This window comes from Triticum aestivum, chromosome 3D (genome assembly GCF_018294505.1).
Source record: "Triticum aestivum cultivar Chinese Spring chromosome 3D, IWGSC CS RefSeq v2.1, whole genome shotgun sequence".
In the NCBI taxonomy this organism is placed as follows: Eukaryota; Viridiplantae; Streptophyta; class Magnoliopsida; order Poales; family Poaceae; genus Triticum; species Triticum aestivum.
In genome coordinates, this window is record NC_057802.1 from 226,500,156 (window position 1) to 226,506,507 (window position 6,352).

Here is a 6,352-nt window from a genome sequence, read left to right on the forward strand (position 1 = left end):
ATGAATGAATTGATATGAAAACAAAGGGAAGAGGAATCTTGAATGAACCACCGTAAGAATTGAAGACAAATGAAGAAAAGGGAACAAATCACTGCGAAGAATTAATTAGAAAAAAATGAATGAAGATACTTGAGGTAATTTAGATACAAGAGAACGAAGAGAGCCAAGCTGACTAGAGAATACTTGAACGATGCACCGGTAAGATTGGGGAAACGAGAGCAGAAAGCTGAGAATGAATAATTCTGAAATGATGGCCTTCGGAGGAATAAAATGGAAAGAACTCATGAAATGCTTCGGATGGGTATGAAAAGAATTTCTCACAATTGAAAATAATTGTGAGGAGGGCATGAAGCTAGAAGCATGAATCTTCAAGAGAATGGACCAAGATGGGAAAAACTCTTCTTCGGTCTTGAAATGTTGAGAATGACGACGAGAAAACCACCAAATTATTTGAGACACTCTGGAATGATGAAAATATGAAGATTGGGATCAAGATGGAAGGAATTGAAGGAAAACTCAAAGAAGACATTTGACTGATGAGAAGCCATTCTTACGCCAAACTTTGAAAGAATTTGAGAATCGCTCCGGATAAATTAGAAGAGTTAGGTAAGATCCCGGGAAAAGACCTCTGTGTTATGGTCCCACTCGAAAGAAACACCGTTGAATGATTACTTGAAAGGGAGGTTGCACCGGTTGATTAAATGGCTTGAACGAGATATCAACCTCGAAATAACTTGAACAAGTTAAGAATGGAAACGTGAATCTTCTGATATATCTTCAACACTCTGGAGAAGAGATAGAGAGAGTTGAATAAGCAAGAGAGTCTTGGAAGAAATTCTAACATGGGAAAACATTTGAAACAAAATGAAGAGATATGATCAACACCGAAGCTTGAGTTTAGTCCACCGGAGAAGAAAAGAGAACGAAGAATCATAAACTTGAAGCATCCTTAGCATCTTCATGAGAAATTACCGGGTTAGAACATTCGAGAAAAAGAATGAACAGACATTTCACGAATAAGATGGATACTTGATTAAGAAATCTGAGTCCTTGAAGAAAAAGGGTGGGAGGGCGGGAAAACAAATGCAACTTGGGGACGAATGGAACAGACAATCCTCAGGCTTCTCAACGGCACCCGTATGGAATGATCTTGAAGAGAAGTGCACCAATTGAAAAGGATTGGCATGACAATCTCGACGATGAAGAGGGATTAGTATTCACATGGAAGTATGAGAACACCACTTAGAAAAGGTATGGAATCAACACTTGACATTGAAGCAACTCGAATACCACAACTCAAAGAAAAACAAAGGATTGGATTGGGAAATAAGCCGGAAACAAACATATGATAGAGATTTCGCCCAAAGTGTTCGGGATGAGGCCCCAGGGGCACGACGTACAGCGGACATCATGAATGACAAATAAGACGTCCCCGAATCAACATAGCCACGGATTCTTTAAGACGCTGAGCGACCACTGTAAATCAACCGTGAAAAATGAACCACTAGACGTTGGACCCCAATCTCATATCATGCATTTGTTGGAAAGATACCCTAGGTAACTACTTGATTTCCCACCTAAGAACTCCCAAAATTCTCTCGTTATGCAATCTAGTGTTGGGGATACAGGTAGGCACAAATATCTCACACAACTAACAAATCCTACACTCCAACAGTATCCATCCGTCAACACATAACCAAGAAAACCTCGGAAATCGTGTACCTCAGACCTTCGAAAACATCCGATATACTAGCTGTGGCAATACATCTGATCGCTCTTCCCAGTACTGGGTGTTGTCAAACTACTCTCACCACAGAGATTATAGAAGCGTTTTCGATGTCGGAAACCTCTGGTATTTTGGAACTGAAACGATAAGCACTGTGACAAAAACACCTTGGAGCTCAACTCCCCGGGACACTGCCACAACCCCTAAATGACAGGAGGCACCAAGACAGAATTCCCGTCACAATGATATCAGACCGATTCCACAATACCCGCGTGATCCTAAAAAAATTGAGTGAAAAAGAGGAGAGTGAAGTCAAAACATCTATGTCACGAGTCCTCACCAGAGCGACGAAGGGGCTGAGGAGTAAAAAGTATTGCTACTCTCTGATATAACTAGATTCAAAAATAGTTTTCTTCTAGACTCAACAACGGCAGCGGTTTGATCAATCAAGGGGGCTCCTGCGGTCGGTAAGGCTCTAATACCAACTTGTAGCGCCCAAGATGCGATTCTATCCCAATCACGTGATGAATTCATGATTGGGACACAACCGCATTTCAAGCACATAGCAAGGTGGATATCATTACAACATACCATGTACTGAATAGATGAGAATACAATATAAAGGCTTACACTCGCCACAAGCTACATCATGAATACAACAGTTCATCCATACATAGCAATCATCATACAGAAAAGCAGGACCCGACTACGGATGAAATCAAATGAAAAAGAAGAACGACATCCACCCTGCTAATACTAGGCTCCCCGACTCGGAACCTAACCCTTGATCGAAGAAGAAGAAGAACTCCAAATCAAGCAAGCATCGCTCTCACGTCATGATCATCACATTACCCATACCTCAACTGTTGTTGTATTAATCTGTGAGCCACGAGGACTCAGCAATCCCATTACCATGGGTATCAAGACTAGCAAAGCTTAATGGGTATGGAATGGATAATGGTGAGGTTGCAGCAAGCACTAAGCATTTTTATGGTGGCTAACTTACGAGTACAAGAGTAAGATGAGAAACTACACAACGGTCGCAAAGTAGTAATGATCAAGAAGTGATCCTGAACTACTTACGTTCAAACATAACCCCACTGTGTTCTCTTCTCGAAATGAAAAGAGACGGTCATGGTTACACACGCGGTTGGTGTATTTTATTCGGATCTGGTGTCGAGTTCTCTACAACCGGACATTAAAAATTCCCATCTGCCACATAACCGCGGGCACGGCTCTCGAAAGTTTAAACCCTGCAGGGGTGTCCCAACTTAGCCCATGACAAGCTCACGATCCGCAGAGACAATCCTCCATCTCGGGACCCTCCGATCAGACTCGGAATCCCGGTGCACAAGACATTTCGACAATGGTAAAACAACTCCAGCAAGACCTCCCGGCGTGCCAACACCCTGATAGTAGCCACGCGTATCTCGTCTCAGGCCACGACCGGATGGGACATCCTACGAGTAAAACCAGATCCTTGGGTTGCCCCGTGGTGGCCCCGCAGTCTACCCGTTTGGGACCAGCACCATCAGCACTGCCCCCCTGTATTATGTTAAAAGAATCCTCGGGGACGCGACCCCCTATGCCAATTAATTAATTATTAGGTTTATTATGTTGGGCTTATGTTAAAACCAATGTTGGGCTTTGCTGGAAGAGTTTTATTCAAGGCGAACTGTCAAGAGGGGCCCATAAACCCTCATCGTGTTAGGGACGCAAAATCAAGGAACATAACACTGGTATGACGGAAACTAGGGCGCGGAACAAAACACCGGGAAAAAGGCTGAGCCTTCCACCCTTTACCAAGTATATATGTGAATTAATTAAATAAGAGATATTGTGATATTCCAAGATATCCATGTCCCAACATGGAACAAACTGCAACTGCACCTACATCTACCAATGCTATAAGAGGGGCTGAGCAAAGCGGTAACATAGCCAAAAAACAGGTTGCTAGGAAGGGTGAAAAGGTTAGAGGCTAGCATGGCAATAAACAAGTGGTAGGTAGCGCGACATAGCGATAGTATCGAGACAACTAGTAAAGCAAAGATAGTAGTGAGATCCAAGCTGATGGTCATCTTGCCTGAAATCCCGCTAGGAAGAAGACCGAATCCATGAAGAAGACGAACGGGCGTAGTCAAACGAATCCTCACAATCGCAATGATAAACGGAACTATCGAGGAGAAGCGCAACTGGAAAGAAGCAAACATCATGGTAAAAAAACAAGAATAATCATGGCATGATGCACAATCAAGTATGATGCATGTCCGGTTTAATGAGGCATGGCATGGCAAAGTGCAACAAACAATACTACAAATTAAGTGGAGCTCAATATGCAACGAGTTTATTTAGTTCTCTCCCTTTTATGTATCCAACAATATAAAATGTTGTTAAACATGGCAAGAGGTGAAACATAAGTAAACTAACTATTTAGGAGAGTTTAAATGAGGCCGGAAATTAACAAACAACAATTCCGGTAAATCCCCATATCCATATTTTGAATTTGGTACTGTTCTGATCTAAAACGTATTTTAATGTTGTTAAAAAGTAAAACAAAGTGCACCAAGCCAATCTATGCATTTTCTACCCCATTTACATATAAAGTTTATTTTATTCGGAGCTACGATTAATTAGTTACGAAAATAAACCATATTAACATATCATTTATGCAATTTGATACAAACAGCAATTTAAACATTTTTAACATGGATGAAAGTTGCATATTATGAAACTAGATGAAATTCTAAGCATTTTACATATCTAAAACATTTTAATTCGATGCACGGTTAATTAGTTATTGGATGCATGAACACTAGGGGTTTTTCGTAAAAATTGCACTCTCTGGATAAATGCGAAAATCGCAGCATCAGGAAAAAAACACAATGGGCTGAACAGCTGGGCGCGGGGCTGGACTATCACCATGGGGCAAGGCCCAGTCGGTGGGGAGGAACGCTGGTTGGGCCAGATCGGCAGCTGGCCCGTGAGGCAAAGCGAGCGAGCGCTTCTCGCTCGTTCTGGTCAACGGGGCGAGCAGAGGAGGACGGGGCAAATCCTATTTGGCGCTGCAGGCGCCGGTTAATGTATGTTTTCGCTAATGGGCGCCTCCAGCGCCCCGCGCTGGGCCGACCCAATAGCCAAAAAGAATCTACGCCGGTTGAGAATCGAACATGCGCCCCTCCTCGTCGATGTACTAGGTGCAACCATCGCACCACACATCAAAATCTGGTAACGATCAAGTTCTTCCTTCTTTTATTCTTCTTTCTCCTTTTTTCTGTTTTCCTTTTTCCTTTGTTTCTTTTTTCCTTTTTCAAATCTGATGAATGTTTGTTTCAAATCCGATGAACTTTTTTCAGATTTGATGAACTTTTTTCAAATCGATGAACTTTTTCCCAAATTTGGTGAACTTTTTTGAAAATAGATGAACTTTTTTAAAATTTGATGAACGTTTTTTCCAAATTCGATGAACGTTTTTTCCAAATTAGATGAACTTTTTTCAGATTTGTTAAACTTTTTTTAAATTTGATAAACTTTTTTCAAATTCAATGAACTTTTTTTTGAAAATCAATGAACTTTTTCCAGGTTTGTGAACTTTTCTCCAAATGAATAAACTTTTCCATATTCATGATTATTTTTCCATGTAATTCAAAAAATTGAAGTGATACAATAGATGGATGGTTCTATGCAATAAAATAGCGGACGGCACTGTTATTAGGCTTTTGCCGCTGTTACTAACATGCGCGTGAGTTCGATACGTGTTGACAATATTTTCGCATTTTCTTTCCTGCTTTTTTGCGAGATCTGCGTTCCTACTTTTTTGCGAGATTTGTGTTCGCTGCTTTTTTGCGAGATTTGCATTCACTGCTCTGCGCGTCACTTGGGCCGGCCCACTCGCGTCATCTTCGAGCGCCAGGAACGCCAACGGGCGCCTGCAGCGCCCTATAGGAGCTCCCCGAGGCAGGGGCGCACGGGACCTGGCAAGCTGGTCAACGCGGCTGGGCGAGGAGGCAGGGGCTCGCCCTCGTCCTCGTGAAGCAGGACGACAGCGGCGGACTTGGCGCGTTCTCCGATGAGGGCGAAGCAGCTTGAGGCGGGGAAGACCCAGAACGGGATGAAGCCGGCGGATCCGAGGTGGAGGTCGCGGTTCCCGGCGAGGATCATGACCGGCGGCGGGCATCGAGCTTCATGGCGCGGCGGGATGCTCCTGCTTCTGTTCGAAGAGAAAGGAGGGCGAGCAGAGGAGGTCAGAGCGGCCAAAAGAGAGACAGAGAATGGGGGCGCGCGGCTGCAGGGCCTCACCGGCGAGGCGTGCCGGCTACCAGCTGGCAAGGCAGCAGGGTAGCAGCTGCAGAAGACGGTGATGGGACCTCGAGGCCGAGCTCAGTCCATGGCACCTCCTTTGGTTCCCTGTCCAAAAAAAGACAGGGAGAGAGTTTGAGAACAGGGAAGAAAAAGAAGGAAGAGAGAGGAAGGGGAGAACAAGGTGCGGGGCAGGAGATCCGGTGGTCCGGCGGCAGAGCTTGCCGGCGCAACTACTGGAGGCAAACGGCAGCGAGGTGGGACGCGGTCTCCTCGGCTGGGAGCTCGGGCTCCTGTGTGCACGGGCGGATCGGGAAGGTGGAGGTTGGC